At 38.5% G+C, this 12,186-nt stretch overlaps 1 long non-coding RNA gene across 1 annotated transcript; it reads left to right on the top strand.

The window, feature by feature from the left end:
* Positions 1-6,976: 6,976 nt before the first annotated feature.
* Positions 6,977-11,468, top strand: LOC137498380 (uncharacterized). Its single transcript, XR_011017769.1, has 3 exons — positions 6,977-7,144; positions 7,232-7,300; positions 9,532-11,468. It is a non-coding gene; the product is annotated as an uncharacterized lncRNA (long non-coding RNA).
* Positions 11,469-12,186: the final 718 nt, after the last annotated feature.

Here is a 12,186-nt window from a genome sequence, read left to right on the forward strand (position 1 = left end):
GTAGCTGCGGTTACAACGCTTGAACACGTGCCCGCTTTACCCAGAATTTGATGTCTAAATTTGTCACTCCTTCCTCGGTGATGTGGCACGATAGAGGAAAATTTACTGCAAGCTAAATTTAAACGAATGTCGCAAGAATCTATGTTAATATAAGGATATTCAGCCCTCGTTTAAAAGTCGTAGTTACAAAGTAATGAAATGATAGTGAGCAAATGATCAAACATGAATTATAATAAAATTACAAACGAAGATAAATATCATGACGTACAAATATATCATACTTGAATTAATTAAACATAATAAAATTACCACAATTACACTGTGACGTCTGGAACGTTACATATGCCCCCGTGAGTTCTTAACAAGTATCACATGAGTTGAGAACTCACACACTTACTCCCACATTGACTTGAAATACATCTATTAACTGCCCATTACGAGCTACACTATTTTCATACAGTTAATTATATCTCACTGTCTCCATATCAGTCTTAGACTGCTTACCATTGCGAATGTCTGTTATTTCAGTTCATCTTGAGGTTTAGATACTAAATTATGCCCAACATGAGCAAATTACCATTTTTTTAAAAACATGGTTATCTTTGAAAATATAATATATACACAATTCAGATTACAAACTCTCCCGAGTGTCTATTAGTCCTTTTACCCTCCATCTTTCCGACATTCTTTGCTAGATATCAGTAACAAGTTCTCTTCTAATCCTTTACACCAAAACCATGTAAAACATATGATACAGCCAGTTTACACCTAATCACTCTCTCGAGTGTTTCAACCTTATTTTGAAGTATCATATAATAGCCTACACTTCACACGAAAACACACGCGATTTAAGCTCACGGTAAAATTATTGCAAGTTAGGAATGAACATATGGGAAACTTAATTACTTGCCATCGTCAGCTTTAATTAGCCTTTGGTAATATCTCAGAAAATAGATAAAATAGAGAATTTCATGGCCTCACATACAGAGCACAGACGGTCTATTATCAATGAACGAGCGTAAATCTATCGCTACACCCAAATAACTCCCTTGTTTACAAAAGCAACCAGGAAATACCACCACAATTGAGAGGTAAACTCCCTCCGCTCGTAGTCTGACATAACAGGTAGCAACTTCCCCGTGCTACTGACCTATATCTCACAATCCGGTTCAGCCACCTCACACGACAGGTATCTCCGTAAACTACTAATGTTATATGAGCCATTCAATACGCTCTCGCCATCCGCTAACTTGTAAGCATAGGGTCCTAGTTTCCTATATACTTTATAAGAACCTTGATATAAAAGAAACAATTTCTTGGTTACCTTATCCTCACTGTTTGACAACATGGGAACTCTCACCAAAACAAGATAACCTACCTCAAAGTCATCAAGTACCTTACGTTTCTGCTGCCTTTTACGTTTATCTCCAGATTTAATCACGTTCTCCCGTGCCAGTCGGACGTAAAATTCAGCAATACGAGGTGGTTCCTCAGGCAAACCTAACACTCTAACTAGTTCATTCTGGGGCTTACGACTAAAATGAACTTGTGACGGCGTCAGTCTAGTGCTTTCATGTTGAACTGCATTGATCCATGTCTCTATAAGGGATAAATGAGCCACCCAGGCTGTATGCTTATCGAACACTAAGCACCTAAACATGCGAGATAACTCTTCCATAACGCGCTCACACATATTGCCCTGAGGGTACCTAATGGATGAATGGAACTGCGTAATACCTAGCTCTCTAATTATCGACTTCCATTTTCTCGAAATAAACTGCGGTCCACTGTCTGATAAGATTCTAAGAGGAGTACCTAATTCAGGGATATACTTCTCTTGGATTATACGACTACAAGATTTTCCAGTGGCTTTTCTCATACCATATAATCTGACCCACTTCGAGAAGGCATCAATAATGAATAAAATATATTGGAAGCCGAACTGTCCCTTTACCACAGGTCCGAACAGGCCAGTACACTCCAGGTCACCAGGTCTTTCTGAGATTACTGCCTGACGAGGTCCTACTAAATAGCGGTTAGGAACTTTGCTACGCTGACACAGATCACAAGTGGAAAGAATTTTTCTGATATCTCTTCCCATCTTGTCCCATATAAAATTCTGTTGGATCTCATACAGAACTTTATTAGCTCCATAATGCCCTAATTCCTTGTGGATAAACCAAATCAATTCCACACGTAGCGCTTTGGGTACACAAATCCCACAGAGATCCTCGCCACACTTCCTGGCTAAAAACCCGTTAACCAGTTTGTACGTGTGCCTAGCATGCGACACGTTGAGCTGCTCTCCTCCCTGAAGTATAGACAAAGGTTCCCGACATTCCTCGTCTGCCGACTGTTCAACCAATAGGCTAAGTAGTCTATCTAGCGCAGTTTCATTTTCCTTGGAAAGACATACACATATAATAATGCCCTCACGTGGCTCTAGAAGGCTACATTCTTCGCAAAACTTCGGACCACGTGACAATAAATCAACAAGGACATTATTCTTTCCCTGAATGTGAGTTACTTTAAAATCATACTCTTGTAGGGCGAGTATCCATCTACTAACTCTGTTAGATGATAATTTACACTTGGATACAAAAGAAAGAACATGATGATCCGTCCTAATTTCAAATTCGGTACCTAAAACATACATCCTAAATTTACTCAGAGTATACGATAGCTAGGAATTCAAGTTCCGTTATAGAATAACGTTTTTCAGCAGCACTTAAACCTCTGGAAGGTAAAGACACAATCCCTAAATAACCATCATCATCTACTTGACATAGTGCACCAGCGATACCACAGTGAGAGCCGTCCGTCAGCAACACATACTTCCTATCGGCCATGGGGTATCTCAAAACAACCGCCTGCCTGAATCCTTTTAATTCCTGGAAAGCGCTATCATGACCATGTGCCCACTCCCACTTACTGCCAGCTTTCAATAGTTCCTAAATGGCTCTAGTAAGTTACCAAATCTCACTACAAATCGTCTGAAAAAATTACATTCACCAATATACGATCTGAGCTCCTTAATATTTTTAGGTGTCCTAGTATTCAATATTTTTTCAATTCTTGTGCTCTAAGGCGTCACTCCCATCGCCGATACACGATGCCCCCAAAAGTCACCTCTCGTCTACTGAAAACACACTTGTCAAGTTTCAGAGTAAAACCAGCATACTCTAATTTAGGAAAAAACCCTCTCCAAGTGGCCCAAGTGCGCTTCAAAGGTACTAGACGCTATAATCAAGTCGTCGATATAAATCGTAGCATAACCTCCAGTATTATCTACCAAGGCAATACTTAGTGCGCGAATTAGAGCTGCCGAGCTCATACGGGTCCCAAAAGGAACGCGTCTAAATTGATACAAACTATACTTATAGCTGAAAGAAGATAGAGGAGGAGATTAATGCTAAAGAAGTATTAAAATTTGCATATGATAATGATATTTACAATAAGATATACAAGTTGAAAACTAGAAAAGCGGCTGGAATTGATAAGATTTCTGGGGATATACTAAAGACAATGGGTTGAGATATAGTACGATATCTAAAGTATTTATTTGATTATTATGTGGTTGAAAGAGCTATGCCAAATGAATGGCGAGTTGCTATAGTAGCCCCTGTGTATAAAGGAAAGGGTGATAAACATAAAGCTAAAAATTACAGGCCAGTAAGTTTGACATGCGTTGCATGTAAGCTTTGGGAAGGCATTATTTCTGATTACATTAGACATGTTTGCGAAATTAATAACTGGTTCGATAGAAGGCAGTTCGCTTTTAGGAAAGGTTAGTCCACTGAAGCTCAACTTGTGCGATTCCTGCAAGATATAGTAGATATCTTGGATTCAGGAGGTCAAATGGACTGAATCGCGATAGACCTGTCTAAAACATTTGATAGGGTGGATCATGGGAGATTACTGGAAAAAATGAGTTTAATTGGACTAGACAGAAGAGTGACTGAATGGGTTGCTATATTTCTAGTAAATAGATCTCAGAGAATTAGAGTAGGCGAAGCTTTATCTGACCCTGTAAAAATTAAGAGGGGAAATCCTAAGGGCAGTATTATTGGACTTTTATATTTTCTTTTATGTATATATGATATGAGTAAAGAAGTGGAATCAGGTGTAAGGCTTTTTGCAGATGATGTTATTCTGTATAGAGTAATAAATAAGTTGCAAGGTTGTGAGCAGCTGCAACGGTACCTCGATAATGTTGTGAGATGGACGGTGGACAATGGTATGATGATAAACGGGGTTAAAAGTCAGGTTGTGGGTTTCACAAGTAGGAAAAGTCCTCTCAGTTTTAATTACTGCGTTGATGGGGTTAAATTTCCTTTTGGGGATCATTGTAAGTAACTAGGTGTTAATATAAGGAAAGATCTTCATTGGGGTAATCACATAAATGGGATTGTAGAAAAAGGCTACAGATCTCTGCACATGGTTATGAGGGTGTTTAGGGGTTGTAGTAAGGATGTAAAGGAGAGGGCATGTAAGTCTCTGGTAAGACCCCAACTAGAGTATGGTTCCAGTGTATGGGACCCTCACCAGGATTACCTGATTCAAGAACTGGAAGAAATCCAAAGAAAAGCAGCTCGATTTTTTCTGGGTGATTTCCGACAAAAGAGTAGCGTTACAAAAATGTTGCAAAGTTTGTGCTGGGAAGAATTCGGAGAAAGAAGGCGAGCTGCTCGACTAAGTGGTATGTTCCGAGCTATCAGCGGAGAGATGGTGTGGAATGACATTAGTAGACGAATAAGATTGAGTGACATCTTTAAAAGTAGGAAAGATCACAATATGAAGATAAAACTGGAATTCAAAAGAATAATTTGGGGCAAATATTCATTTATAGGAAGGGGAGTTAGGGATTGGAATAACTTACCAAGGGAGATGTTCAATTAATTTCCAATTCCTTTGAAATTATTTAAGAAAAGGCTAGGAAAACAACAGATAGGGAGTCTGCCACCTGGGCGCCTGCCCTAAATGCAGATCAGTATTGATTGATTGACACTTTTATTGCTACCTCAACTTTTGGTACAACATTGACTGACAGAGTGTAAAATACAAATTAATTTTCACTACTTTATCTCAACCATCTGTTCCCTAAACAGTGAGCGAGGAGGGTTTTACAATCTTTTAAGGCTACAAAATCTACAATTTTGCTCTTGATCAACAATTTTTTGAAATTCCTCCTCCGATCTTTTCTGAATTTCTTTACGCCTGTCTGTCATCTGGAGTTTTGCTTGTGGATGGTCTGGGTTTGGTTAAATAACAGGGAAGGTTTGGTAATATCCTCAGGAGAGCACCAGACTTTAATGTAGGCCTATCTTTTTTCCTTGTTTTCCTTTCACTATTGTGATCAACGTAAGTCTCAAATATTTTCACTTCTTCGGGATCCATGTGTTTTGCACAGACTACACTAGATGAAGTTGGGTTCCAGTTGTCTCTGGGGATACATTTCAACCACGAAGCTTTCATTGCATCATCCTTAGGAAACCTGAACACTGAAATGTATCCTTCTTGATTAGAATCATAGTTGCTGGAGCACGAAGGAAGACAGCAATGCCAGGGCATCTGAAATTAAGCATATCTCTAGTTGTGGTTGTCATACTTGTGCAACGTAAAATAAAATAACACAATCATGCTGCTCTTTTAAACTACTGAATTTTAAAAATACAAACACAGATTGGCTTCTAAACGATGTGGTTTTTCACTATTAAACATACGGCAACATGAGAAAGCATAACTTTGCCGTAAATTAATGTCCCAGGATACCAAATAGCGTGTGTACTCCACACGGCCTTACTTCTAAATTCAAGTTTCGCAAAACAAATGAGCATCGCCTTTCCTCTGTTGCCAGCGCCCTACCCCCGCGAGAACAGCTGATGCTGTACGGCTGCGGTAAACAGCCCTTGTAAAATGTAATACCGTACTCAGAAAAACTAATGAATATGGATGCAAAACAAATTCACAAAAACTAGACTTACTAACAACATCTGACACTAATAAGAGAATATATTACTAAGAATAAAAGAGAATGAGGAAATAACACATCACTCACCGCTACTCTCTGCACAGGAAGGAGGTTATGGTCTAACAAGGGAACACTCCACTGATCTCAGAGTCACTGGAACCCTCCAAAATATGAAAAGCACACTCATTACTGAAGGAAAATCCAAAAGATCGCGAACCGTACCGAATACCACACACGTTGAGCGAGATAGGTTAACCGCGTGGTGAATTAAAATATTACAATTGTCAACTAGGTTTCGAGATCGTGTTCTGCCGATATAAATCGATATGAATGGCAGCTTGGGATTGGTTGAATCTCTATGCTTCAGTCCATAACCACCTGACAGAGTCAAAATCTGACAAAACGTCAATTTAAAAGTAGAGCCGTGCTGAGTATAGGTTAATTTTTAAAAATGTAACACATAAAAAAATCTTCAGTATACTCTGAATTTAAAACAATGCCATCAAGTTAATTCACGCACAACACAAAATATAATGATACACCACGTTAGACTTGTTTACAAATTACGTACAAGGAAGTCACAGGCTTGATTCCAAGCGACGTTGTCGGATCTCCATTGTCACGGCATTTAGTGTAGTCCGGCCATGGTTATATTCATGTGATTTGTGATAATAGTTTTACAATTAATAATGTTCTAGCTAATTATGAAACAGAAATTGATTTCATTTATTTAACCAAGTCATTTATTATAATTATCTACTTAAGGGCTTGTGACAAAACGTATGAATCGATCAGCAGTTAGTGAGGTTTACGCCCTCGATGTTTATTTTTTGCATACTTTCTTGTGATTTAAAACGTTTTCTTACATGATTCATTGGTAAACTATGTCCGCAGAAGCTCAGTGACGTTAGCTTCATATTGATACACATACGCATGTTCTACTGAATCTTGATAGGTTTCATTATTACTTTTTAACTTACAATCCTTTTAATGTTGCAGGAAGAGTCATAAAATGATGGTAGTGTATCTAACTGTTCCAAATGTACTGAAGATTGAAATGAAAGTGACATCATTGTCTTTTCTGGACTAGTCGGTGAAAATGGGGAAGTAATTCCAGAAAATGTTCCTGATCTGTAAGATTTATTGCAGAACCCAAACAATCAATCCAGAGAGGTAAGCGTAACGCATTGCTGTTAAGGAAATGGAGATTATCCGTATGCTTTGTAAAACTACCTGTTGTACATAATATTATATTTTCAGGGTGACAGAATGGATTACCCTAATTACAGGCCGGAATCATCTCATTCGGATAAAGAAGATGACACAGAGGTATGTCAGTTCTTATTTTCGTACCAATATATTGTACCGGTTACGACCAGCACATGCCGTATTTTTTTACTATTAATTGTACTTCATCATCACGCAAGACGTTCAACGCGAACTTGGTTTGTTTACGTTCGGAGGAGCGAGCAGGCGAGCCAGCGACAGCTATGAGTGTGACGTAGTTCAGGGACAATATAGACTACCCGCCTGACGCCACGTGTAGCCTGCCTGACCTGGTATGTTCTGGATATGAACGTCACCCCCTTCGCGAAGATTCGAGCGAAAAAATTCAAAACGTCTCTAATAGTAATCGCAGCGACTTGAGCGATACGCCATTTTGAAGAGTATAACATAAATGTCTCAAATTGTGAATCTCAAGTAAATCCGTCAAGTGATTCGCGAGATAATCAACTTCGAAGAGATTACGTTATCTGATGACGTAGGAGCCCCAAACTGAATATAAGCTGAGCTCACTTGACCCGATTACACATTCATAATTGGGTGTCCAACCTGACTCTCCACGCTGCAGTGTTCGTCGAAGTGCTGACATGGGCTATCTTCGAATATTCAAAGTCTTCATGTGGGACTTAAACTCTGACAGGCGTGTTGAACTTATAATTTGTGCGCGTGTTAAACTACAAAAATTAACAAAGTCTTTATGACGGACATTGTGTCTATTAGTCGAAGTTGAACATACGATATTGGCGTGTGTTGAAGTTCTAATTATTCAAAGTCTTTATATAGTAGACTCGGATTATATCCGTGAAGTTGAACTTATAAATTTTGCGTGTGTTTGAACTCTGATTATGACAAGTAATATATTGTACTTAGGTGACAACAGTTGGGTTGACTTATATTCTGTGCGCTTGTAGAAACTTCTCGATATAACTTACTTTCTTCTTGTAGAACAGAGTTTATTACCACGTTACCTGTGTGAAACTTAGTCTCAGAATCAATATTAATTTCAATGTGACACTACTGCGGTATACTAGGGACTGTGATATTTCTTTTTAAGTCTCAGTCAGCAGAAGTTAATCTCTGAACAAACATGTCATTAATTACAATGTGACACTAATACGTTATACTATTAACTGTGACATTTTGTTAAATCTCAGTCAGCGCAATTTCATTAATGAACAAGTGTGTTTATTAAAGTGTTCAAACTTTCACATGAATGTTACTGCAAGTGATTATCATAATCGTGTTACGACATCAGTGTTTCACTCCGAACTCACACTGTGTTCTTTATCCAATTCAAACAAAATTCTGTATTATTTCTTCTGAACAGTGTGTAAATTATTTGTGTGTGACTGACAGCAGTATCTTTGATAAACTCTCGAACAGTCACCTATGTTTTTTATGTCAAGTGCGCCTAACAACGAACTGTGCTTTTCATTTCAAACTTATTTCTTCGTCAAGGTGTTTAGTATTATTGCATGACCGACAGCGGTGTCTTTGATAAACTCTTGAGCAGTCATACATTTCCTTCAATGTCAAGTACTACATAATTTAGTAGAAAATCACCACGAACTGTGCCAAGTGCGTGAACAATTTTCAATTTCGTTATTTCTATTGATGATCTGTGCTTTATTTCCTTCCAATCTCGATGCTACCAGCATCTTCATCTTTAGTGAACTTATAAATTCTATCTACAAGATTAAGAGTGAATTCGACGGCATATCCTAACCATATTAAATGAAACAGTGCTGTTAAACCAATGTGTCGGGGGACTGTGTAAATTTGGACACTCGTGTAAGTTATGTGACGAGTGATTACCCCGCAACATCGTCGGAGATCCTCGGAGAACGTCGGAGATCGCCCAGAACGTCGAAAGTTAGAGACTCAAACTCATATCAAAACAACGTGGTTGTTCCGGCCTTATCTCAACGTAATATTGGCAACTTCCAGAACGTGTTCCAGCCCTGTTCACCCTGGTGAACTGGGAGCACGGGTCATCAAAAGCCGATGTTGAAGACAGCGACTATCAACAGTAAGGTGATATGCACTTTGAAATGCACTTTCTGAATAAAAAACTTATTCAATCTCTTAAAAAAAATTCTTGTCTCCTGTACCAAGCCCTAGCTAGAAATCACCCAGTATTCCCGTGACACCTACTTCGTGGTAACTTTAAAATTAATCAATAAAGTCGGGCTATTTTACTGGTACAATATTCCAGTGGGTAACGCAATGCTTAAATATAAATAGAACTGTTCTCTTATTATATTTCTTGTTTACAGGAAAAGAGATGTCATCTGACGACAGGACGCAAACCTAGAGGCAGGAAAAGGAAAATTGAGAATGAGAGACGACAGGACAAGAGAAGAAAGCGACATTTGAATGAATCTTACCACAACTAGAAGCATCGATATGTTGAGTCAAAGGTGTTCAAGGATCATGATTGCCGCTGCCCTCTTCAGTGCAATTTCGAGGTTAGTGTAGATAACAGAAAGAAACAGTTTGAAAGATTTTGGAATTTAGGAGAATATACAGCACCGAATGCATTCATTGCAAGCCCAGTGACAGAACCTCCAAAGAAAAGGCAATATGGACAAGATACAACCAAGAGACAGTTTTCAAGAATATATTCATTGACATGAGTTCGTGTATGCAGGGATATGTTTTGCAAAACGCTGTGTATTTCTCCATGTAGAATAAATACTCCTCTCAAGAAGGCACATGGAGGATTACATCTGAGTGACCAAAGAGGGTTGCAATTTTTTTCAAGTTGCTTTACGTCGCACCGACGCAGATAGGTATTTTGACGACGATTGGAGAGGAAAAGTTTGGAAGTGGGAAGGAAGCGGCCGTACAGCCACAGCATTTACCTGGTGTGAAAATGGGGAATCACGGAAGAACATCTTCAGGGCTGCTGACAGTGGGGCTAGAACCCACTATCTTCCGAAATCAGGATACTGGCCGCATCTAAGCGAATGTAGCTATCGAGCTCGGTCAAAGAGTGTTGAAGTAAGGAGGCCCCATAAAGTGGGAAAGGTTGAGGCCCACGTGAATGCCGTAACTAGATTCACATCGCATTTCTGAAGGAGCGTTGTGTCTGCAGAATATTTGCCACCAGGGATGACTTAAGTGAGACAGATGATCCTGTGTATTTAGCAACATATAAGATAATTTTTTATAAATTCAATCTTAAAATCAAACCTCTCAAAAAAGACACTTGCAATTCCTGTGATAAACTTCATGTTCAAATGCAGACTAACGGACCAAATCATGACAGGCTTAAATCACACCAAGAAAAATACATCAGTTTGGATACTGATGCTCAGGCCAAAATTAAGCGTGATCTGCTGAAAGCGAGTGGATGTATTGACACACAATGCTTAACATTTGACATGGAGAAAACCACGCCCATGCCTCGTTTACCCACCAATGTCATGTTATACAAGAGACAGCTGTGACTTTATAATCTCGGCATCTGATCTGCTACCGGATTCATGGTCAGATTCCTGTGGTGGACAAAATCAAAATATCAACATTGTACTTATCATGGAAATTCATAACAATCATCCAACACTGAAAACAGTAACTTCTAATATTTAATCTCAAGACATAGCTACCTTCCAAATCACAGACAATTTTCAGATATAGAGAATGTTTTGAAGCATCAGCAAAGGTTGTACACATCTGATGATTATATAAAATTAATGAGAACTTGTAGAAAGAAGAACCCTTTTGTGTAACCAGCATGGACAATGAAGACTTCATAGGGACGAAGACAATTGAACAGAACATTACCAACAGAAAAACAGCTGAAGATAATAGGAAAATGAACTGGTTGAAAGTGAGACAATTAAAACTTAATTATCATGAGGAGCCTTTTCGCCTGTATATGAAGACTGATTTTGGAAGTGAAGATGAACTGGTTGTAAATCTAAAGAAGACAACCCGGGGAAGACCCAAAGGTGAATTTCTGTGGGAGCTGGTGCCATTGTATCTAAAAGGAAAACCAATAACTGCAGCAAAGCTAGCAGATATTGGATCCATCTTGCATCTGATTCCCCTTGATGAAAATGACGACTTTAAGAACCTCAACTATTCAAATGGTTCTCCTGAAGAAAATGTTGATTCTTTCAATAAGTCTCTTGATTTTGACATTGAGCAAAGTTAAATTCATAACAAAGTTATGGACATAAAAAAGAACTGAATCTTGTAAGATAGATCATGCATGTATATATACTGGATGTGGTGCTGGTAAAACCAGATGAGCTCTATAGAGAAATAGAAGTAATAGATGGTATTAGTGATCATGAAGGTGTTTTTGTCGTAGTTAAAAATAAATGTGATAGAAAGGCAGGTCTTAAATATGGCTGATAAATCAGGCAGGAGGCAGTTTTTAAAAAGGAACTATGATAGGTGGAAAACGGTAAGAAAATATTTAACAGACTCTTGGATGGGTTTAAAGCAATTGTTAAGGAATGTGAAAACAGGTTTGTACCTTTAAGGGTGGAAAGGAATGGTAAAGACCCACGTTATTATAATAGAGAAATAAAGGGACTAAGAAGGAGGTGCAGATTCGAAAGAAATACAGTTAGAAATGGCTGTAGAAGTAAGGAGAAATTGAAGGAACTTACTAGAAAATCGAATCTAGCAAAGAAGGCAGCTAAGGATAACATGATGGCAGGCACAATTGGCAGTCATACAAATTTTAGTGAAAATGGGAGGGTATGTAAAGGTATTTTAAGGCAGAAACAGGTTCCAAGAAGGACATCCCAGGAAAAATTAATGAACAAGGGGAGTGTGTATGTGAGGATCTTCAAAAGGCAGAAGTATTCAGTCAGCAGTATGTAAAGATTGTTGGTTACAAGGATAATGTCCAGATAGAAGAGGAGACTAATACTAAAGAAGTATTAAAATTGACATATGATAACAAAGACATT

Source organism: Anabrus simplex, chromosome 2 (genome assembly GCF_040414725.1).
Source record: "Anabrus simplex isolate iqAnaSimp1 chromosome 2, ASM4041472v1, whole genome shotgun sequence".
NCBI lineage: Eukaryota > Metazoa > Arthropoda > Insecta > Orthoptera > Tettigoniidae > Anabrus > Anabrus simplex.